Source organism: Serinus canaria, chromosome 3 (assembly GCF_022539315.1).
Source record: "Serinus canaria isolate serCan28SL12 chromosome 3, serCan2020, whole genome shotgun sequence".
NCBI classification, from domain to species: domain Eukaryota; kingdom Metazoa; phylum Chordata; class Aves; order Passeriformes; family Fringillidae; genus Serinus; species Serinus canaria.
In genome coordinates, this window is record NC_066316.1 from 76,748,168 (window position 1) to 76,771,998 (window position 23,831).

At 43.7% G+C, this 23,831-nt stretch overlaps 1 protein-coding gene across 6 annotated transcripts in view; it reads left to right on the plus strand.

Annotated features, from left to right (window-relative positions):
- Positions 1 to 15,542: 15,542 nt before the first annotated feature.
- The window catches only part of BACH2 (BTB domain and CNC homolog 2), a 180,894-nt gene continuing 172,605 nt past the window's right edge, over positions 15,543 to 23,831 (plus strand). For all 6 annotated transcript variants that reach the window (XM_030235916.2, XM_050972024.1, XM_050972025.1 and 3 more), the window contains exon 1: positions 15,543 to 15,891. The gene's annotated coding sequence lies outside the window, so the exon portion shown is untranslated. The remainder of the gene's footprint in view (positions 15,892 to 23,831) is intronic.

The window sequence follows — 23,831 nt, forward strand, 5'->3', positions numbered from 1 at the left end:
CTGAGCTCTTGTCAGTTAAGAAAGAATTTTTAACCCATACAATTCTGGATGTTGAAAAAAAACTTGCTTTTCATTAACACCAGGACGCCTGCACTTAAGAGCTGCAGCAGGGCTCTCTTTTCCACCACATGGGACCAGGCCCTTTTTAGTAGAGCTCTTTTCCACCACATAGGACTGGACTGTTTTATCCTTTAGTGCTTCTTTGATTTGTCTGTAATGTCCCACTTATTAAAGTTTTACATTCAAAAGCTCCCTTTAATAATTTTCTTATTTCTTATTCTTTATGAACACGGCTATTGGCCTTGACCAATAACATAATCCCATCTGCCCTACAGATATCCCTAATTCCACAGATAAAGATAAGCTTCTGGGTCTTTAGCTTCCTTGGTCTTTACTGACTTTCCCATCTACTTCTAAGCAAAATCCACAAATACTCAAGTTGTCATTATTTTTTTTTAAATTTTATATTCTCCACTAATATTTACATTGGCTATTTGGGATCTTTAAGACTGAGATACTGAAACTAAATTGCCATACTTTTGCATATGAATATGCTCCTACAAAGGCAGATAAAGAATAGGCTAATTTGCACATTCAGATAAGAAAAAAAAAAAAAGCAAATATACTTGTGTGAATAGACAAAAACACATGTTACACTTTTTGTAAATGAATCTGGGTTTGATAGGTTCATTTTCCCTTCAGGTTAACATCAAGACAACATTTTGCCCAGTCACACCCATATTCATCTGCAGAATTTAGCCCCAAGCCAGTTCAGATATAATTATTGTCATTTCCTCCTACTTCCCTTTAAAGTACTGTAGGCATAGTTTGCTTTGAAAAGAGCTGAACTTTTTCCCATGAAATACATAAAATAATCCTCTACTTGGAGCACTTGCTTCTTTTCACTCTCTACTTTACCCAGCACATGTGGTTCTCATGACAAGAGAAAGGAACAGATTATTTTCCTCTCCTTTTTAATTAATCCATTTTGTACCAAAGCTGTAAAAAGAAGGCAAAGATGACTTAGTCAAAAGTTTTTCTGTTGTGACCTTCTCAGTGATGAGCAGAAATGGAAATGACTTGGAATTAAAGGCTGGCTAAGGGAGTGAGCTAGCTGTGCATCTTTACAGGTTTGCCTCACATCAGACACACAAATTAAGTTTGCGGTCCCATCCTGGGCCTCATTTGTACAAATCACACACTCCAAAAGGGCAGTGCTGTAAATCACCCCCACAGGCAGCTAAGGCAGGTGGATGGGTGCAGGTGCTGTGTTTCAGCCCTGGTCCTTGGCTCAGGTAGTCTCAGTGTTTCCTACCAGCTTCTCATTCAGCTCCACTCTTACTGCCTCCCTCACCTCCTAGCCCACCTTGATCCCAAAAATCCCCATTCCTCTTCTCAAAAAAAGACAGTTTTAATAGATGAGCTTGACCCAGAGCCTTGAAGAAATCACTGCAATGGTTAAAATGAGGGAATTATAAGCAGCTGACAGGAGGAAAGGATCTGACAACCTTAAGTTAAAGTTGCTCTTTTGGCTAATATCATTGTTAATGATTATTATATTATATTAAAAAAATCAAATGCCTCACTGGAATATCACATTGTAGTTCTTTATCACACTGAACTGAGGCAAACAAACCTTTATAAAAAATTTCAGAGCCTTGAAGGCTCTTTCAAGGCAGGAGCTGCTGTAGTAGAATGTGGTGCTGTGAACTTCAGAGACATTGCCTCCAGGACAGCACTGAGGGAGCTTTCACACAGACATGTTAGAAATTCTGACCAAACCAGCTCAGCACAAGTAAACTGTAAATAGACAGTAATTCAGAGGGAGGAGAGGGAGTGAACAGCCAAAGATAATAAGATAAACAATATATAATTATTCAAATAGACTACACATAAATAAAGGTGCATGTGTGTCTCTGTAAGCCCTCCGGGTCATTACGGAACTAAGGACACAATTAATAAGGATTAAGACGTTTTCAAGAAGCTGAATTTATTACTTATGTTTGTTCTCACTGTAGTGGGGGGATTTTGAAATTTATTGAAATTCTGATTGTGCTATTATGAAGATAAACATTTCTGAAGAGGAGGCACTGGAGCAAGTTAAGAAAGCCTAAGCTGATGAAGCTAAAATAATTCAGGAGTGTTCAGAAGCTAAACTTCAGAACAGAGAGACTGGCAAGAGCATGCAGTGTGAGAAAAACAAGGGTGTTTTCCAAGACTAAAGAATTTCTCTCTTCCAAAATATGAGACAGAAAGGAAGGTAGGCAGGGTCAACCCCAGCACTGAGGATGCTCACTATGTGCAACCACAGACATTGTTAATTTGGGGTGCAGGATCAGGCCAGCTGAGCTGCAGCTCTCTCCCTCAAACCCACAAAATAGTCCCATTGATTTAAGGAAGTAGAAAGAGTCAGCAGGTTTTCAAAATCCCTTGACAGAGCTCCACATAGTAGAGCAGTGGGTCAAACGACAAACTGTGGATTAGTACACTATGTTATAAATGGATTAAGCAATAGGAAACAAATAATCTGGGTACAGTCCTGTGTGAAAATAGTAAATGCTAAGCCCCTAGTGTCTTAAAGGTTACCCCTCACATCTCCCCTCTTCCACTATGCTTATTTGCTCATTGTGAGGTTTAAGAAGAGATTGCCTGAAGAAAAAGAGGAACGTTTTCTTTCAGCTGGATTCTCCTTGCCTCCACCACCATGGGATGACACTGCTAGGCTGAATAGGTATTCCAAGGTTCATACTACCACATTATACATTCCAATTTCTTACTACTGGGACAGTACACATGTTCCTGGCTGTGATTTTTCTTCTGCTGTGTCATCCTGCCACCTCAGAACCTGGTCTGGAAAGTGAAGCAGGAGAAACACAGAACGCCATGGATCTGGTGCTGTTCCTCAAATGATTTTTCAAAATGATTTAGAGAGGAATGACAAAGTGTCACTGAAGTTTATGCACGCTGCTAAGACTGAAGAGCAGCATAAATTATGGAAGATGGCGAGTGATTTCAGTAGATCACACATATACACCCGAGGCAGGTAAAATGTAGTCTGAGGAATACAAAATAACATGCTGCCAGGTGAAATAGCAGTTTCTTGACATGAAATGGCATTCTTTTCACATCATGGTTTCAGAAAAATTCAGCATAGGTTGCAGAAGGCATTCCTCCCACCTCTCCCAGGATGCATGTAATGGCACTTAAGCAAATAAAATAGCATGAGCCATGCTAGGTAAACAGACCAGCACTCTGCAGGCAGTTTCAGACCTCTGTATTTGGCAGGCTGTTTCTTCTGTGTGGAGATCTTTGCTGAACAAGGGCTCTGATTTGGGTTTTGTTCTGTTGTTTGCCATAGCTGAAGCAGCAGCTGAAGAAATCCTGGGAAGGCTGGTAAAAACAGAAGCATGGCTGCCTTTATGTACAGAGAAAGCTTGAAGGGAAAAGGACATCAGGCAGAAAAGCACAAATATGCCCACCCTCACTGCTCGTGCAGGCAGCTTGCTGCCTGCCTCACTGCACTCCCAACTTGCCCAGGGTCTCTGCCTCACACAGAAGGGCACACAAGAGTCAAGGGTTCCCCATTCTAAGCCTGCAATGAGCCAGCAGACTCATCACTTTTTCTTCACTGTCTGAGCCCACTACCTGACCCTCATGTCCCCTCCCCTCCTCCCTTCCCCACTGCACCAACCTGCCCTTCTCCTTGGACTCACAGCACTGCCTCTCACTAAAACACAGAGGTGCTTCCCTTGACCAGATGCTGGGGAGCCTCCTCACAGCAGAGCCTCCTCACAGGGGAGCACCAAGCAGGCAGATCAGCCTCTTGTGGGATACCAGGCTGAGCCAGGGGTGCCTCTTTGTTGGACTGTCGAGGCAGAGGATTCACATCAAGATGGGGTGCTCTGCCCTGTCCCCAGACTCCCATTCCCACTCCTCCCTTTGCACGTGTCCTGGTCTTATCTGCTCTGGTCAGCTGGTTCAGGAAATTGTGCTGGCAGAAAACTAATTCTGCAATGAAGTGTGCAGCCACTTGAGGTCCCAAACTGGCGTGCTGCAACACCAGGGCCTGCCTTAGGGGCAAGTAGCAGGGAAGGGATGTGAAAACACAGCCAGAGGCAAGGATACCATGGCAGCAGTGCCATGAGAGCTGTTTGGAGTTGTCTCAGAAGCTGGGATCAGTCTGCTGGCCACCTCAAAACTGAAGCTTGTCTCCCTTCACCTGTGCAGCAATGACAGCCTCAGGCTGTGAAGGCAAAACCTTGGGATGAAAACCTGCAGAGTTTGGGCACCTCCTTTATTAGAAGCCACCTCTCTGTTAGGAGCTCAGGGTCACACCTTTAGGCTTCAGCACTTAGGCCCCATGGGGAGTAGTTAAGCCTTTTTTGATCTCCTTCACCTTCTGATATTGCTGTTAAGGTCCATGTGATGGATTTAAATAACCATTTTGCCATGTACATAGTAGAAAACCATATGCAATGGAGAGAGTGCAGAGAGGATTATCACTCTGCTGTAATGGAACCAGGATCACTCTGCAATGATGCTCAAGGTCATGCAAGGTCATCAAAAGATGATTTGAAAGCATTGCTTGCATTCTTGCCCAGGAGAGAAGAAAATCTGGACTAAGCTGAGAAGAAGAGAGAGTCTCACAGGCATTGCATGTTTTCACAGAGCAGTCCAAGTGGAACTCCTGCTATTTCATGAGAAAATACTCAAAGGGGAGAAATAAACTGACACCACTGCTGCCCTCTGTGAACCTTCCCTATGCCCTCTTCCTCCCCCTGCACTGCTCTCTCTTTTGCAACAGTGGGAGGGAGGCAGCGTGGCCAGGCAACATCCTCTGACTGCTGGCAGACCTCTCACACAGAGATGCGAGACATACAGAGGATTCTGTCCAAACCTCGTAGAAGGATAGAAAGGGGGAACCACTGCCCAGTGCCAGCAAAAGAAATCTCTCCGAAGCAATCGTTTCACAACTGGGGGCTGGGAAAGAATGAACTGCTTCAGTTAGGCAGGGCTCAGGGGGAAGGGAGTGGTAGCTTGGGTATTTTTCATCTAGACAATGAGGTATGATCCTCGGGGCAGTGGGTGTTAGGCCAAGGCTGGAAAACTTTCCCTAAACTAGCAAAGCACAAAGCTTTCATGCAGTGTGCGCTCAGCCTCGAGAACTTCCTGGTAACTCTCGGGTTATTGAGGCAGATTGTTGATTAGAATCCAAGAGAGGATTAGAAACTCTTTTAAGCATAAATAGTATTTGCAACTGTGTGAGTTAAGCAAACGGATACAAGGGAAATCAAACCTCACGCTTCAGGGCATAAACTGCTCTCTTGTGAGTCAGGACCAACCTTTTTTTTTCCTCTACGTATCGCATCTCGTAATTAGCTAGGTGCTTGCTGTGGTTTTGATTTGCTCTGAAGCATCAGTTACTGGCCGCTGCCAGAGGCGGGATGCTGGACTAGATAGACCCATGATGTGTTTCTGTAGGGCAGCCCTTTTGTTCCCCTATTGGCAGAGCTTTGTGGGAAAGCTTTAGTGATTCATGTCTTCAGCAGCTCCTGCTCTTGCTGAACATTGTCCTCTCATTTCCATAGGCACTAGAGTCACTCTGAATTGCTACAGAAATAAAAAGGCAAAGTTGCAGGAAGGGTTATTTATCTACATGGTGCAGAAGCATTTATTTAGTAAATACAAAGATGCTTTTAGGACCTGCATGGGCAATTTTTTGCTTGCAAGAAATTACTTATTTTTTGTATTCCATTTCAGTTGCAAAGCAAAACAACTTTCAGAAGATTTTGTATGTTAAAAAATACAAATTTCTCTGTATATACACATACATTTATGCACATAGATATATATAAATATAAGTTGGTCCAATAAAAGGGTTTGAATTACTAGCATTTCCTTACAAATTAAAGGCAGGCAAGGACCAGTAATGCAGGTGACAGAGCATGCACTAACAAAGTCTGCCTCTCCATGCTGCCTCTTTGATGTACCTCATCTTTGCCCCGAAGGAATTTCATTATCCTATGGTGAGCTGGTAATGAAATCTGTACTCAGAATCAAGCCTTCATAGACAACGATATCTTGACTCTTTGTTCTGTACAGACTAGCTGTGTGTGGCAGGAATATGTTTCTATTTGTGTGTGATCTGAGTGTTCTTTGAATACTGATCTCCAGATAAAAAGGATAGAGATCTAATTTGACAAAATACAAAATTACTCTATCTTGCCTTATCTAACAAAATTCTGATGCTTATTATTGTGATGAATATTTCGGGCGATACTTGTGGTGTTCAGCATGTGTGACAAAAAATCTCTCTGTTGAGAACCGACTGGAGTGTCAAAGACCCTGATTTATAAAGAGTGCAGAGGGCTCTTAAGTACTATTTTTAGAACAATGCCGCAACAGATTTAGACACAGGGAAGAAACCTTCCTCTACAGTCACTTAGGAGCAAAGTAGCATTTCACTGCATAATAATGAGGAATTAATTGTTCTTTGTCATCACTTTTTATGCAAATTGCCATAGAGCACTTGCCCAATGTGCATTTTACCTTTTAACAAAGAAAGTAGTCATGACAAAATAGACCAAATTTCATAAGCTAAAGACAAAAGTAGGCTGCACGGTTCACAAATTGAAGCTAGCAAGTCTATTCCTTTGAGGAACTCCATCAACTTCCTATGAAAGTCAATTAAAAAAATAAAAGCAACAAAGAAAAGATTTCTTGGCCTAAACATCTAGTTAAATTAAATTAAGTTAAATTATTAAACAAGTGAAATTTCTTCACATGGAATTTGCTCACCACTCTTTATAGACTTTGTTTATTTTCTTCTTTTCACTTGGCATCATCACTAAATATCCCAATATTTTGTTTCCTTACTGCCCACAAGATTTTACTGTATCATTACTGGATTTCAAAAGCTGTGAGCTGCCAATTGTTCAAAAATAATTTTCTGACTTATATTAAAAAAAAAGAAAAAACAAAAATAAAAACATTATCAGCCTTGTGTTTCATGTATGTTTTCACAACATCTGCATTTAGACTAAACTGACTATTCTTAACAGAAAACCAGAACAGAAACAGTTACAGAATAACATTTCCTTTCACTGAAAGAAAGAGAAATACATAATAAATCATCTTTCTTCTACATGAAACTTTAATTTTTTAGTCATTCTGCAACTGACACTGAAAATTTAATGTAAAAATTAACTAGATGGCAGACTGGGTCAAAATGTAGACATCCTAATGGATTGCCTTGTGTCAAAGCATTTTGTCCAGAAACATCTCAACATATTTTCTTTTTCCTAAGAAACATAGGAAGGATATCAGTGTGCCAGGAGTTTCTGTCTTGCATGTGCAATGAATTAATTCAGTGAACCAGCGGGTCTTTTCAGTCTCTAGTTTCTACCAACTTCAAACATAATAGCGAGTTCCAACAGAGTTCCTTTTCTATTCATAAGCTATTCACTGCAAACCTTTGTAGTTCACAACTTCAAGTTAACATAGCAAAGAGCAGTTTTAAATCACTCCTCTAATCAGAGGTCACAATTATTTGCTGCAGCTCCCAAATAAACCCCACAAAAACACCACACGCTGCAAGCCAATGCACTCTGCTTTCACCTCTAATAGGGAAAAATAACAGAGGCTTGACTTCTGCCTTATGTGTTAACACTTCAGTAACACTATCTATTAATCAAAAAATAGTTGAAGGCAGCTTATAAATCCCTCTGCATGGAAAGAGTCATCTTCATCCTTACAGAAATATATTTTCTGCTCTGGTCCTTGCTTAAGGTGTCTTCCTGAAAAAACAAAAGAAATGGATGTGAGAAGTAAATGAATCAAACAGATAATTAAATATATCAGTGGAAAGCCAGTTTCACTGGGGTCCCAAGTCTTTGGTTAGTATTAAAACCAAAAGAAATGCAAAAGCCTGCAAAAGCCAAAGCCTTCAGTGTAGCACAGAAGCACTCCAACCCCCCCCCACTCTCTCAGAAATGCAGCATGTCAGGCATTTAGCCTTTAATAACAAGTCCAAAATACCCCGACAGCTTCCCTAAGGCCATCAGAAGCAGGGGGAGCCACCATGCCAGCAGAGCCAGCTGTGCCCATTAAGTGCCAGTACATCTGCACCCTCCGTGTTCCCCCCAAGCACTCCCACCAGTCCTTTTGCAGTCTCTGGTCAGCCAGAAGCCATCCTCGACCAGCACAAGCCTTTTTATGCTCCAGTCACATTTCAGCTTCATGAAGCACATGTTATATTAAACTACACGACAATCAGACTTGCCTTTTAAATTTTACCTTCCCAAATGTTGCCGTGCATCACTTCCCACCCCTCCCTTTGAAGGCATCCACCTCGGATATCTCCACAACACAGTGGTGTGTACTACTGCTAGGATCTGACAGAGCTGGTGGCTTTGCATTCTGCTTTGTTGTCCCCTCCATCTTTACTGCCCAACCCCAGGTCCAGGCTTCCCTCCCAGCCACACCAGCATTGTTGTCTCCATGGCTCCATCTGCTACATCTTGCATGACTAATCACCTGAAATACCTCTCCAGGTAAGGCTTAAGCAGCAGCATGCTCAGTATTCCTCCTCCGGCAGAGGCAAAGGGAGCACACAGCCACCATAACACAGAGAGACAGTGCCAGAGGCAGAAGAGGTGACCAGGCATCCAGTCAGACATCCCACCAGAACTGCCAGTTATGAGGAAACTCCTTCTGATTTCCATAAGACAACAGCCAGACGTCCTCTGCTGTGGTTGCACAGTCCATCAGGAAAGAGAAAAAGCCCCTATTACAGAATCATGGGTGCTAGAAGGTCACAACTGTCACCAACTCAGTACCTCTGTGAGTAATAATTACCTCCAGGCTTTTACTCTTAATAAGTGGATTTAAGTCTATTCAGCCATTGGCACATGTGTATATACTCTCATTGATGTTGAAGACTACGTGGAGTAGAAGAGTCCTTAGAAACAGTGATTTCTCTCCACAGAATAGTGCTGTTTTTCTTACCTGTCCTCTGTTCCCTCCCAAAATAATGGCTTTGAATTAAATCTTGTCAAACAACTGGTGTCCTGTGACATGTCAGAATTGAGACCTAGGCTGCTCAGAAATATCTCTGAGCTCTTGAATGGAAAAAAGTCTTCAGCCTGACATTTAATATCTAGAACACAAACACCACTCTGTCATATCTAGATTAACCTCTACGTGCCCTCTTTGTTCTCCAGTTCCAGATGTTTTCCCTCCCTCGGCACTGTTCAAGAGAAAAAAGCATTTTTTAATCCTCTTGTGCATCCCTTGATTTGCAGGAGGACTGTCTGGACAAAGCAGATGTTTTGTCTCCTCTCACAGTTTGCTGCAGATATTTTCCTTTTTCTGGATAACTGGGTTAGGAATGGGGCCTACAGCCATGAGCTATGCCATAACTGATATGGTGAAGGGATTTCCATGAGACAGTGGTGAAGGAATTAGCATGGACAAGATGGTCTGCTGATGGGGCAATAAGTTATCAGGAGGATGAATGACCCTTACCAATTGGCCAGGTGGAAGAGGGAGTGATAGCAAGGTGCCATGTTCTATGCTGGCCTTGCACAAGACCCAGAGTCTTTGTACTCTCTCTCTTTGTCCATTTACCCATGAAGTGGTTGCCGCCCTTCCCCACTTATGACAGTAGTAATAGAATATTTGACTATGTCCACTTCTCCCCCAGAGTGGAAGTTAGCATTGTAAATCTCTCACATTGCAGACAAGTCATTGAGCTTGCTCCTCTCTGTTCCCCAAAGCCAGTGACACGTTTTTGGTGAGATTTAGGCCTCTGACTGCATTGGCGCATACCCAGGAACACTCGTACATAGTGCTACATGCTAGTATTTTGCAGGTCTAGTGAACTTATCACCAGCAGTCTACGGAGAATCCATAAGATATTGCTCCAATAAACAGCACTATTTGTAAATCTGTATTTGTGAAAGTTCCTACTGAACGTGACTAGACTTACGGTGCTGAATTGCACACTGCACTATTTGTGAATCTGTGATTGTGAAGGAGACCAGACCTATAGTGTAACCCAGACTATTTGTGCATCTGGGATCTTAGTGAATGCAAAAGGACTTACAGTGTCAAACTGGTTGTAATCAGAAATTAAGCTCAGCCCCACCCAGCCCCTCTGATCTCAGGGCTAGTTGGAAAGCAAGGGGGCTTAATTTCTGCCAGATTTCTATACTCTTAATACAATAACTCTAAAGGCCAAGTGTTGTTGAAAAGATGGATTACAAGCTGAGCTAAACCAAGGTTTTGCCCACAACTGCCCTCAAACCATTTGACTGTGCTGATTCTTAGTGATTGATATGAGAATGTGTGATCCGAGATTTAAATAAGTCACTTCAGATGTCCTTGCTTTTCGAAACAGACTCTGGGATCATCCTGACCTGGGAAATCGTGGAATTTGACAGATGACTTTCAAAACTCTTAAAAAAAGGAAGTTTTATGTTTTGTTTTAAAATACCATTCTAAATGCAAATTCTAAAATGTAACTCACAATTTGTAAATAATAATGAGCACTAAGTGAATCCCTTAGTGATGAATAATGAACACTAAGTAAAAAAAAGCTAAATGCAGCAAAAGAGTTGAGGAAATTCTCAGAAGATGGCACTGATTTAAAACAAAATGAGGAAGGACAAAGTCTAAACCTGGCTAGCCATCTCCAGGACTTGCCGGGGGCTGTATTTGCACTGCTTTTCACACAACTGAACTTCAAAGCATCAGCAGGCTGCTAGAGCTGTGTTTGCTCTGGGGCTAACAAATTCTCATCTCCTGCAAACCCATTGGAAAGAGTAATTTTTAGCTCATTCATCCTACCTGTCTAGCACAGGTGTTGCAACTACTTTTGTCAAATTAAACTACGCCAAACCTAAGTTGGGTGACCCCAGCAAGCAGGCAATGTGAACAGTTTACTTTTCTTTTTTTTTTTTTTAATTGAAAAAACAGCTAATCCTCTTAGTGACCACAAAATACTTTTTGGAAATAATGTGTAAACCTTAATGATTCCTGGCCCTCTGTTTCTTGACATACAAAGAGTTCCTTATATTCCCTTTTCATTATATTACCTGCATCAATATTTTTAAAGGTCAGTGCCTGCTGTGTTTTCCTACCTTGCCTCCTGACACTGTAACTTTAGTCCCAGCAACAACGTTGGTACTTCAATATATTTCCAATATTACATCTCCCCAGATCCTCAAAATACCATGCCAGGGATCTGAAGCTCTGTGCATGACAAATGCTCCTTTGTGGAGCTTTTGATGTGATGTCAAGCCACGCTCCGGAGACGCTACAGCGTGGATCTTTGATATGGCACACCATGACAATGTCTCCTTCGTAGCTGTCACTGCCACTGACTCAGGGCGTGCTGTTAGTACTGTCAGTGCTCCAGGAAACGTAATGCACCTGGGGTGTGTTAGGACCTGCTTGTGAAAAGACATGCTGCGCCCATAGTATAATCAATAATCAACTGTGAATTTCTTAATCGCTGCGAAGAAAATGATGCAATGTCATCGAGTCTACCTGCATAACCCAGGAGAATATGTGCATAATTACCAATAATGACTTAGATCTCAGCACAGGACCAGGGCTTACCCAGAAAAACTGGTATTTTTCAACCCAAATGCTGCAGGGCAATATGTGCTTCAGAAGGAAATTACAAGTTCCTGAATTAAAACTTGCAAAATTTGTCCTTATTTTTCCCTTTTCACTCCTTCATTACCATTGTAAAGATCAAATTGCACAAGATCCACTAACATGTTGCTCATTCATAGTCTTTGAGTCAGCGTGGTTGAAGCCAAGACTGCAGTACTTGCCTTTCCATAGCACTTTAAATTAGGAATTGCCTCTCACTAGGAAAAAGCCATTTGTTTTTATAAATACGTGACTGAAATACCTTGCAATACACAGAGCTCTCCAACAAGTGGCACTATTAAGACTATTCAAGTTACAAGATTGATATGCAAATGAGATCTCAGAAAGGGATGTTGGGACATGTTTTACAATATTGGATTCACTTTAAAATCTTTTAAATTTACATATGAAATATGATTGAAATATATATTCATAATTCAGCTACTCGGGAAAATGTTGTGTTATCCAAAAAGGAACCACTGAAAAGTAGGTCAAGTGCCATAAGCTCAACCAGGCAGTCCTCCTCAAAGAGATGAAGTCATGGCAGTGTGGAAAAACCACCTAATTAATATGTTAGTAAAGGTAACATGCAACCAGGAAATTTGTCCATAGCTCTGAGCCAACACATGTTGTTGAATGTGTGGATGCAGCCTTTTCTGGAGGATGAGTTGCAGCATTCACAGCAGGTTATCCCTTAAAGTATTTTTGGGTCAACTTCTAAATTATGCCTCTTCACTTTTATTCTTACCTTATTTCATTGATATTGCTTGACCAATTGGGTATTGTTTTGAGACACCATACATGATGCCTCTTCAAATAACTCATATTTGTCTGGAATATATGTTTGGCTGCACTGCAAGAAAAATGGTCCAGAAACAGTACATACACAAAAATTTAGGCATGAAGATAGTTGATTGCAATGGAAACAGTATCAGACCAGATTTGTTGCTGGAATATAAGCAGTTTGGGAATGAATTGGGAAGCCAAGGCAATAAAATGTAAAACATGTGATATAAAAATAGCATTTTTAAACTGTAGGCTTCATTTGGTTAGCATAATATTCCTTTTGGTTAGTATAATATTCCTTCTGTATTTGGAAAACAACTGTCAGCTTTTCCTCAGTTTTCTACTGTTACATGGAGATACAACAGCCATAACAAAATCATGATCTGAGAGACTTATGGGAATGGGAACTCTGCCTCGAATTATGAGTTGATCACAAAATGATTAATAGCATTTGGGTATCAAAAGCTGCATAGACCTACTTGGTGAGTTTTCAGAAAGCTTCTGTACAGAGCCCCTGCTTTGCTGTACCTTTTTTCACTCTGTGCTGATATCTCTGTCCTGCACAAGCATGACCTGATTCACACTGAAGCCACTGCAAATTTTATCACAGCATAGATTGAATAATAAAACCCAAAAGGGACATTCTCACATTACTCCTCCTTTTAGGTAAATGGTAGCATTCATTCTAAAACATCAGCCAGTAAGATAAATGGCAATTATTGTGCTATGGGCAGAGCATACACGGTATGCTTTGTTTCCAGTTTGGAAGGCTTTGGCTACCTGGAGCCGTATCTCCTGTAGTGTGCTGTAAATAACAGAATAGGTGCACTCTGAATGCAGGGGCATAACAGGCACGTAGCATGCTAACTAAAGCATTACAAACGTTGCATGGCTTATTTTTATCTCTCTGTCCTTCTCATTATAGTATTTTTATCTCTCATGCCAATACAAAATTATTTTTGTGTCTCAGAGAAAAACAAGGCAACACGAAGACTCAGCCCTGCTAGTGTATAAACATCATGAGTCTCCTTACACCCTGTGGGACTTTACGTGCGGTTAACACCATATATGTCTGCGGAACCTAAATGGCACTGGTGAGCAAGGCTTCATATGAACGTTACTTGGAAAGGGAAAGTGAAGTTTATGAGTCAAAATCTCCAGTGGGGTGCTACTCTGCAGCTACATGTAGCTAGGAAAAGTAGGGGCTGTAAGGAACTAAAGGCTTTCACTATACACAAGTAGACAATACTGCAATACTGAAAAACTGGGGAGAATCACATTTTTGAAAAGTGACTATATGCTTCCCCTGACATACAAAGAGTTGAATCTAGGTTTACAACATAGTTTTCTGTAGTTTAGCAGACTTCAAAAATGCAGGTAGCTGATGCAATTTCAGAAGACATCATTGAGAAAACTTCACAGGAATTCCTCGTCTCTAAAAGATACAGAAAATGCAGTATATCATCTAGCTGTAGTAAAAGGGGGAAACAGGATGAAAATGTACAATGAAAACTGACAAACGTAGAAAAAATAACAAACATGCACATGTTAATTACTAAACGTGCTTTTGTTAGCAGTAGGTCACCATCATTTTTTATTGACATTTACTGCAACTGCAATTTCTTTTTCAAGATCACTGACCCAGGAAAATGTAACCCTCTAGTTATCCAACGCCCTTTAATTAGAGATGTCTCCAGAGATAATCTCACTCACGGCCCCTATTGTGAATCATTTATTCTCCAACTTTCCTTTTTATCAGCTGTCTTTCATCTTTATGTTTTTCCGTCCGAGGCCGGCTGAGTAACTCGGGCTTGCAGAATGCAGCTTATTCATCTACTGGTTCTCCCAACCGCATTTCATGTCCATTGACATTTGGGGTCTCGCTCAGAAGCACTGGCTGCCGGCACCAGGATAATTTGCAGGAATCACAGCTTTCCACTTGGCAAAAGGAACCATGGCGCCAAGCCTCGGGGTGGGAAAAGGGGCTCACACACAAACACACACATAAACAAACACACACACACACACACAAACAAACACACACACACACACACGAGAGGAGCCGAAGAACAACCAGCGCTGCCGCGTCGGGAGCACTTGTCGGGCTTTTGTTTTTGTTTTCAGTCCCGGGAGCGCTCACCTCCCCGTGCGACGCTCGGCACGGCTGACTCATGACTGCTGGGCTCTTGCGGTCGGCACTATAACTAGGATGAGGTTTCTCTCAGGGGGCGGAGCGCGCACAATAACGCAGGCATCAACACCGAGGCGGCCCCGCTGGCAGCCAGGGCTGACCAGGGTGGGTGTTCTTTACCCTGCCCGGCGCACCCTGCCCAGTGCCTCCCCACCGCCACAGCCGTCGTAGCGGGGCCCCTCAGGCCGCCCCCGCCACCATGGCGGCCCCTCGCAGCGGACTACGGCTCCCAGAGACCCCCGCGGCCGCCGGCGCGAGCCCCGGCGCAGGGTCTGGCGGCACGCGCGCACGCACGCACGCACCCCCTCTCGCGCGCGCACACATACACATACACACACACACACACACACACACACACACACACACACACATTGCCGCGGGAGGGAGGGAGCCCGTGCTGCGCATGCGCTGGCCCCTTGCGGAGGGGCGGGGCGGACGGAGCGCCGGCGGCGCCGCGGCTATTCTCGGAACGGCTGTACGCCGCTTCCCGTGCGTAGGGGCCGCGGCGGGCGTAGGCGCGACGGCGGGCGCTGCGCCGTTGGCGTAGCGTTGTTGTGAATGGAGCGCGCGGCGGGGCGGGGAGGATGACGTCAGCCTGCGAATGTCAACAATGTAGCGATTGAGGGGCGGGGGCGGCGCTGGGCCGGGGCGCGGGAGGCGGCGGCGGGCGGCAGAGCCGGGCAGCAGCAGCGGCCGCGGCAGCAGCAGCACAGCAGCGCCGCCTTCTCTCCTCCGCCTCCACCGGCCGGGCTGCCACCGCCGCCGGCCCCGGGTGCCGCTCCGGCAGCGACACAGCCGCCGCGGTGCTGCTCCCCCTCCCCCCCCCCCCCCCCCGCCGCCGCCCGCCCTCTCTCCACCCGCCCTCCCTCCGCTGCGGCTTTCTCTCCTCCTCCGGCCCCCCTGCCAGCCCTCCCCCCCTTCCCTCCCTTCCCCCTTTATTTTTCTCCGCAAGACTTTGGCTCTGGAAACAGCTGGTTCAAAGCAATCGCCATGTGATGATCGTCTGGGTCGGGGTTTTTTTTTTTCATTTGGGGGGGGGAGGGTGCAGGTTTCTGACCGCAGAGAAATACTAATAAGAATTTCCGAAACAACAGCAGCAGCAACAACAAGAGCAACCTCCCCCTTCCCCAAACCTCCTCAGCCGTAACAGCCCCCCCACCCCCGGGCCCACTCCACCCCGCCCCACTGCATCCCCCACCTCCCGCCCAGGCTGCAGCGAGAGGGGCGACCCCCGAAAGTTGCGCGGAGGCGAGGTGAGTGCGCCTGTTCCGCGGCTCGGCAGCCCCGCCGGGAAAGGGGAACGGGCGGGAGGGGGGCGAAGTTTGGGGGGAGGCCGGCCGTGCGGGGGGGCAGCGTGGCTTCTCCCCTCCTTCTCCTCCTCCTCCCAAGCACAGCAGCTGTTGCGCGGGGTCAGGCGGGGGGCTGCACCCCCGCCCCCGGAGCTCCGCGGGCTGTGCAGGCGCGCTCAACGCTTATTCCTTAAAGTGGGAAATACGCGCGTTGCGTAACGGGGAGTGCGCGGCGGGCGCCCGGGCGCGCGTGGGTCCGTCCAGGCGCGCGTGTCCGTCCGTGCGCGCTCTCCCGCTCCCCTCCGCGCTGCCGCGCCCGGGAGGGAGCCCCGGGCAGCCCCTCCGCCGAGCGCCGGCCCCGCCGCCGCGGCCACCTGCAGCCTCCCGGGGCAGGCGGGCAGCGCGTCCCGCCGCGCCCCCCGCCACCCCCGGTGCCGCGGGTTCGGGGAGCGATGCGAACTCCGGTAACAGTTCCGAGGATCGCTAAGGCGCGGCGTGCGGGCACGGCAGCGCGCCGCGGGGACGCTGGCTGTCATGAAAGAGGCTAAGTGTGAAACCGTGCCTCTCCTTTTGTGGAGCGGGCTATTTTGGTCATGCAGCGGGTGTCTTGCTTAAATCGCTTCAGTTGCCGTGAGATCATTGTGCCCTTGTTATTGAAGCTCCGGAGTAAACCCCGGGTTTCAGTCTTTACTGATAAACGTGAGACAGGGACGACATCTGGTTTGAAATACTCCTTAAGATGTTGGAAGGACTGGGAAATTACAGCGTGCCTGTTTGCTCTCGTTGAAGCCGTGTCAGTGTTTTCGTGATGAAAGCCCGTTTTCAGAGACTTTGGAACTGTCGCTAAACTTGTGCATATTTTATTTTTTTTTTTTTCTGAGCTTAGAGCTGAAAACAAGTTGGGTTTTTGTTTTTCTTTTTTTTTTTTTTTTGAGCTGGGAATTGTCTGAGATTCTGCTGTAGCTGGTGGAATGCTCTGCAGTTTGGGGAGGGTGGTAATGCTTGGGTAAATTGACTTTTTTCAGGTATGTAAATACTGAAATTTGAGATAATTGCTGAGATGAGATGGGTAGAATAAAACGATAAAGTGGTGTGTTAGGCTTTTGCTACAACAGCCCCATAGACAGGAGCTTTAAACCACCGTTCTAGGAGCTTTACCTCTGACAAATAGAAATAAAATTCCACCTCACATGTGGGCTTGCTCTTTTAAAAGCCTTGTTGCCTTTTGTGTCCACACGCCTGGCCCCTGTCACTGGGATCTGGGCAGCTGTGCAGCAAAATGGATCGGCGTTGTACTTCCCTGCCGTGTACTGAACCTGAGTTTTCAGCATTGCTTTTCACATTTGACCCTTCAGCTTCAAAGGCTGCTCTGAAGGTGCTCTACAAGGAATGGAAGGAAGCCGTGACTAATTGGAAAAGTAGAGAACTGAAAAATCAGGATCATAGGTCTAGTTGTCTTGTTAGTTTCCTCTGTAACGCCGGGCGAGCCACTCAAACAGATGTACGCCAGTACACAGCTGCCAAGTGGGCAAGAAAGGTCCCTGGTGATTTTGGAGATAGGGTGGTTTTCAAGACATTTAGGGATCTTTTGCAGAAATGCTCCAGAGGAGCAGAGTGTGTGTTTCTGGGTAATGCTGGGCAACTCTGCTGTGAGACTTGAGGTTGAACAGCTAAAATTTTTTTAAACTTTTGCCATTGTGGAGAGTAGATGGGGAAGATGCACGCAGTGAATAGATGACTAATGCACATGCTGACAGATCTGTTAATCAACAGCAATTGTTTATGCTCAGGTATCTCACTCTGGGAAACAGTTTTAGGACAGGTACTCCTAGTCTTTTTCTGACCCAGAGGCACATCTGGAACATCTGTTGGTGGTAATGTGCATGCTGGCAGATTACTCTGGTGATGTAGGTGGGATGCCTTCCTCTCTTTCCTTCTTGGCTTTCAGTCATTCATTTTACAGCAAGAAAACATTGGCTGTTTGCTCTTTTGTGTTGGGCAGGAAGGGAAGTTAGGAATAAAACCTGAGTTTGTGAGGAGATTTTGGTAAATCTTTGACATTGGAGAAATCTTCAGATACTCATTGAAATAATAAAGTCTCCATAATATATAGCAATCTTACACATCTCTTTCTGCAAGTGCACTGTAAAAGACAAAGAGAGCTGAAAATAAAACCCTGTGTAGATGATGTGTTGTGTGGAATATGTGACAGAAGTTGCTTCCCTTTGCTTATTTTAAAACTTTTGTTGCTTGTTTTTTCAGTCTGAAGTGCCATTTTTTTCTTAATGAGGCTGCAGTGTGATTGCCAGTTATTTTCTTTCAGGTTTTCTCTAAAGGTGTAGTGTAAAAAAAAAAAAAAAAAAAAAAAAAGTGGGTTTTTTTTTTTAAGAATATAAATAGAAGTTTTGTTATTGTGTGCCTGTGACATTCTTTTTGGGTAGGGCTTCACATATGCACAGATAAAGAGACTTCTCAGACCATAGCAAAGAGAGGTTTATGGCACTAAGCTGTAAAATGAGATGTGTAACATTAATAAATGTGAAGTAATATTTTCAGTAGTAATGGCGTTTTTATGTAATAAACTTGGTAAAATTGAATAGTATTTATTGTGTGACATGAACAGTGTCTCTTGTGGTTTTAATCTAGGTGGTATGAACATGGTTTATATATTCAGATCAAAATGTGTATGCCTTTTTACTCAAAGGAATACTTTGTGAATGGTTTCTTAGTTTACACTAAGAATGTACCTGCAGTGTTGAGCAGGTCTGACTTAAATTTGAAGGCATGCATGCTTCTTTCACCTCTGGGTCTGAATTTCCAGCTCAGTTCATTTTGGGTGTGATGCTTGTATATAAGGGTTTTCTGAGTTGAGCTGTTGGGGAAAATACACTCATCATTCCCTTGATGTGCTGAAGAAAATTCAGGTTTAAACTTCATGCTTTCTCTGAGTTACTCCTGCTGCTTTCAGTGTTCCTGCAGACTACAGAACGCTTTAAGAGAGTGTGTAAAGAGCGTTGTTCTGATACTACAGTTCTTTACTGATATTTGAGCAGGTGCCCAAATGATTTTTTTGTCGTAGATGAATGGGCAGTAGAGTTCTACTCCCAGTAACTCCTGCAGGATTTCCGGAATAGTGCTCAAAGTACTCATTCAGGTTGTTACAAAAAAAATGGTCATCATTCCTTTAAATTCAGCCAAAAGGGACTAACCTTGGCAGCTGTCTGAATATTACACATTTTTTTGAAGCTTGCATCAAGAAGATGTAGACTGTATGAATATAGCCAGCTGAGTTGCAATGTGCTCATCTTGCTTTTTAGATAGGCAGAAACATCTTTGTAGTGGATTGAAAAGAGCACTGCATACCATGCCACTCTTAGACTATGAATTACAATTTTAAAGCAGGCAAGCAGAGTGTATACAAAAGTTGCCTGTATGACCAGTGATGGACTTGCATCTTCTGAGTTACTAGAACTAATGATCAAAGAGCAGCCACATGTTCAGAACAGTCAAAAGAAGAGGAACAAGGGAGTAAGTTCAGGAAAGCCCTTACGCTAAAAGTTTACATGTGTGGAAGAACTTTGATCTGTCAAAAATTGGGCTCAGAAGACTCCTCTGCTCGATTGTATTGATCTTCATGCAGAAGGAGCCGCAGCAACAATCTGAAGAGCACCACCTGTGCTGCACTGGCATCTCAGCAGATCAATACGTGTGTCCCTGTTTAGCTTGAAAAAGTCTGTCTGTAAAAGCTCCTAATACAGTGGGGGCTGAACTGCAGCTCCTGTGTGTAACCCCTCAGCCCTCGCTGACTTCTGTGTCTGCTCTCCCTTTGCTGTTTACACCTGCTGGTGCAAACCTGCCCCCAGAGCCAGCCAGGACGTTTCAGATTCAGTGCCTCAAAGGAGATGGAGAAGGAGGGGGTGGTGCAGGTGGTGGTTGCAGGGGCAAGGGACACGGGGACCTGAGCTGTGCCTTTTTCTTCTTTTTAGTTTGAAAGGTGACCTAAAATGGTCAGATCCTCCCAGATTTATTCCTGAGACCAATCATTTGTATACAACTGTCTCTGCTATCTCAGCTGAACAAGGTGTTTGAAAAGCTATTAGGAACAAAAAAATAAGGGAATTTCCAGTTTATCCCTAGTAAGAGTTGAAACAGAAGCCTGAAGCTTTTTTTTTTTTCTTTTCTCCTCCTGAATGTTGAAAACAAATCAGCTGGGCTGTGATAGGTAGATGGGTTTTGGCTCACAGGTTCAAAAGGAGTCTCCCCACTAAGAAAAACAGGAACTCTTTGCTGCCTGTCACCACGCAGGGCTTCTGGGCTGTGGAGCAGCAATTTTGTTTTTTGAAAAGAGGAAAAGCAGCTTAAATAAACAAAATGACCCTTGAGACTTAATCACAGCTACTTATTATAGCTGACATTCACTGAGGACTTTTTTTTTTCCTTTTTTTTTCTTCTCTTCTTTCTTGAGTGATCGCCTTAAAATTTAAACCTGAACTAGGAAAACAGGAACTGTAGGTGTGGAGGTGTTCCTTCACTCTGATTTGCATGCAGGCTGTTTTTTATTTAGCGGGTAGGTGTGTTCGGTGTGTGTTCGAGTGCAATTGAACATGTCAGCAGTTTCCTACGAGCCGCTCTTGCTGACTCACGTGTCTGGTGCAGCTTGGAGCTACCCTGGCTATAAACTATCCACAATAGGAGGCGCGGGCACAGAGACCGGCAGTGCCGAGCCGCTGTTCAAAGGTTATTTTCGGTTCTCCGGTCACTGCTTTGCTGTGGTTTTCTTCCCCAGCAACATCAAAACACACTGTCATTTTGCCAGGCTGCCATTCCTCTAGGTGCGGAGGGTAAAGTGGAAGTTCACTGTGCCGCTGCAGAGGTTGCGCTCCATGTGCAGTCTGATGCTGCTGGTCTGCAAGCTAAACCCCTGGGGTTTTGGTGTTTTTGTTGGTGTTGGTGGTTGGTTTTTTTTTTTTTTTTTTTTTTTTTTTTTTTGTTTACACAGGGTTTGGGTTTGTTTGGGTTTTTGTTTTTTTTGGGTTTTTTTGTGCCTGGGGTGTTACCCGAAAATCCCCCCGAGCATCGTTTCAAATTTGGGTATGGCAAGTCTAGCCTATGAATTGTGTTTTCCCTTTCCTAATGCAAGCTGTGCTGTGGAGTCTCCTACCCTCCACCCCTTTTCATGGCATAAATCTTTAAAGCCAGCAAGGAATTATGATTAAACTTAAAAAAACCCCTGGGCTTAGCTGTCTTTAATTTTCAAAATTTTGCTATTTCTTAGTCTCGTTTTTACCTTCTGTGTGGCAGTATCACTGGCTGCTAGCATGAAAGGATTCCTTCATCTGCTCACGCTCTTGTACAACTGCTTCTTTATTTACAGACTCTATTCTGATTACTCATAAGGATTCTAAAATGATAGCTGCTGCTGACTGATGATTTTTAACTGATCTTCTTGTTGTGGTTTTTGGGTTTTTTTTCTTCCCTCCTTTCTTCTTTCTTTCTTAGCTGATCACAAAAGCCTTTGCAGAAGTGGAGTGAATTAGCCATCTGCAGTTCTGTGTTTACTGTGAGGGAGTTTAGATTTGTAGTTGTCTCTTGTGTATTTTTCTTCTTCGTCTTGTGGAATGGGTTGAAAAATAAGCGGTCTTTGAAAGTGTGATAAAGAAAATCAGCTGCTATAGAACAGGGTTTAAAAACAAGGTGAGTTCATCTCACTTGTTTTGTTTTTAGTCAACTACTTTGACCAGTAATTAATAGAAAACCACACTGAGAGCTTTATAACACATGAAGAAAATGGGTGTTCTTGGTTTCTGCCAATACAAATGACTCATCAGTATCAGTAGGGTTTCTACTTCTAATAATAAAACTGTGGAAGACCTTTAAAACGTGTGGTTTTCGCCCCTACTCTTAGTGAAAGGTTGGAAAATATTACTTTGAGATTTTTTTTTTTTTTAAACTTATGGGAGATTTAGTGATTTGCTATGCAGCAGTGGAAGATCTTGTACCCTCCAAAGAAAATCTACTTATACCACTTCTTGCAGTGTAAAAGTCTTCCCCTCTCCTGTCTTCTTAGTGATTTGCATTTCACGGTAGAGTATTGCCGATCCTCAGCCTCGATGTCAGAGATGCGCATCTGGAAAATACAATGTATTTATGTCCACTGGAGGAAGACTTGGCACATTACCTCATCTTGCTGAGCTGCTGTTCTCTACCTCTTTTCCAGTCTGGTGGGGAGAGGGACAGTAAGACTGCTGGCTGACCTGTATTGCTGTTTCAGCTGGGAGTCAGAGGATGCGGAGAGGAAGATAAACAGAAAATAGGAGTTGAAACATAAATGACAACTGTAGGATGTGTCTGTCACTACCTGGAAGGAAGCACGCATCTTCCAGTACTGAAAGTGATACTGAAAAAAGTGCAAATCAGAAAGTGATTGTTAAATTATTTTGGTTTTGTCTCTCTCAAAAAAGTAATAGTTTTCAAATCCTTTTAGCTGTTTACTATTTTGTAAAGGTTCTGCGCTTTGTTAAACGCAATGAAGTAACCTCTAGCACATTGTGCCTTTTGTTTAAAAGTGTTACTTGTAGGTTGTGAGGTTATTTTGTTTTCATGTAAGCAGAGCATGCCCTTCGTGGTGTTACTGTATATAAAATTTTAATTATTTTTTTTCGAGGTGTTGTACTTTGAATGGTAGTCCAATCAGTGTCTCCTGATCTGCTGCATTAATATTTAGTGTTGCTATCTGTTTTCAAGTTGCCTCTGTTGTTACAAGGTTTAAAGGCTATACATGAGGCAGAGCTGTTCCTTTTCTGTTAGAGTGAAAATTCCCACATTTACGAAGCCTCCATGTTTAGTTTCTCTGTTGTTGCAATATTTATACTAGTAAGTTACTCTTTTTAAGGATGTGATGGTTCTTTGTTTCTTCTTATTCTATTTTAAAATGGAGTGTGTTTTTAACAAAATCCACTCAGAAAATCTAGACTTATCCCAGCTCCCTCATTGTCAGGGGGCATCTTTTACCCCTAAATATATATATAAATGTAATTGGTTTTGGTTGTGCTGAAATACCTTGGATGCATTTGTCAGTTTCTTGTGTAACCAGATTCTGATGGAGAATCTTTGTCTTGTAGCCTCTTACTAGGAGAAGTGCACAAAAAATAGAGGTACAGAAGCCTGTGGAAATAAAATTTGCAACATGTGGAAATCCAGTTGTTCGTTACATGGCAACAATAAGGCAGGTTTTATTATTTTCAGATGGATATAGCATGAAAGGCCAAATTCCAACTTAGGGGATTTATTTAGGGACAATCCTTACTGAAGTTCACAGAAGAATAATTGGTAAAGACTGCAAAATAAGCTGTCAGTGGTCATTCAGAGTTCAAGAGGACGCAGGTTCAGCACTCTGAGTTCAGCATATCTTTAGAAAATCCTGCCATCAGAAGTGCTGTGAAGGTTGGATCGTGGAAAATGAATAATAGGTCTAGATCTCACTGATGTTTTGAGTTCTTCACTCTGAAATGGGATTTGTGTCCAAAAATCACTGAGGGCTGGACCCGTGAAGGGCAGCTGACAGTGTTGCTGCCAAATTTGGGGCTGTGATTCTGCTCAGCATTTCCTCCCCTTGCCTTTGCTTGCCCTGGCACCTGTCTCATCCCACAGTGGGCCAACCCTGAGAACTAAATTGGCAGGAAATTACTCAGTCTATGTGTAAAGTTAGTTTTGTGCATGTTACATTTGCTGTGGAGTCTGTCAAGAGCCTGGATAATGCATCAAATTAAACCAAAAATTGTGAAAAGGCTTAGAGCTGGCTATGGGACATCTGGTCCCCGAAGTGCACTGACCGTCACTGCATCATGCCTCATCTCCTGAAGGTTGTGCTTGTCTTGCTCTTGCAATGTGGTGGCTCTGCAGAA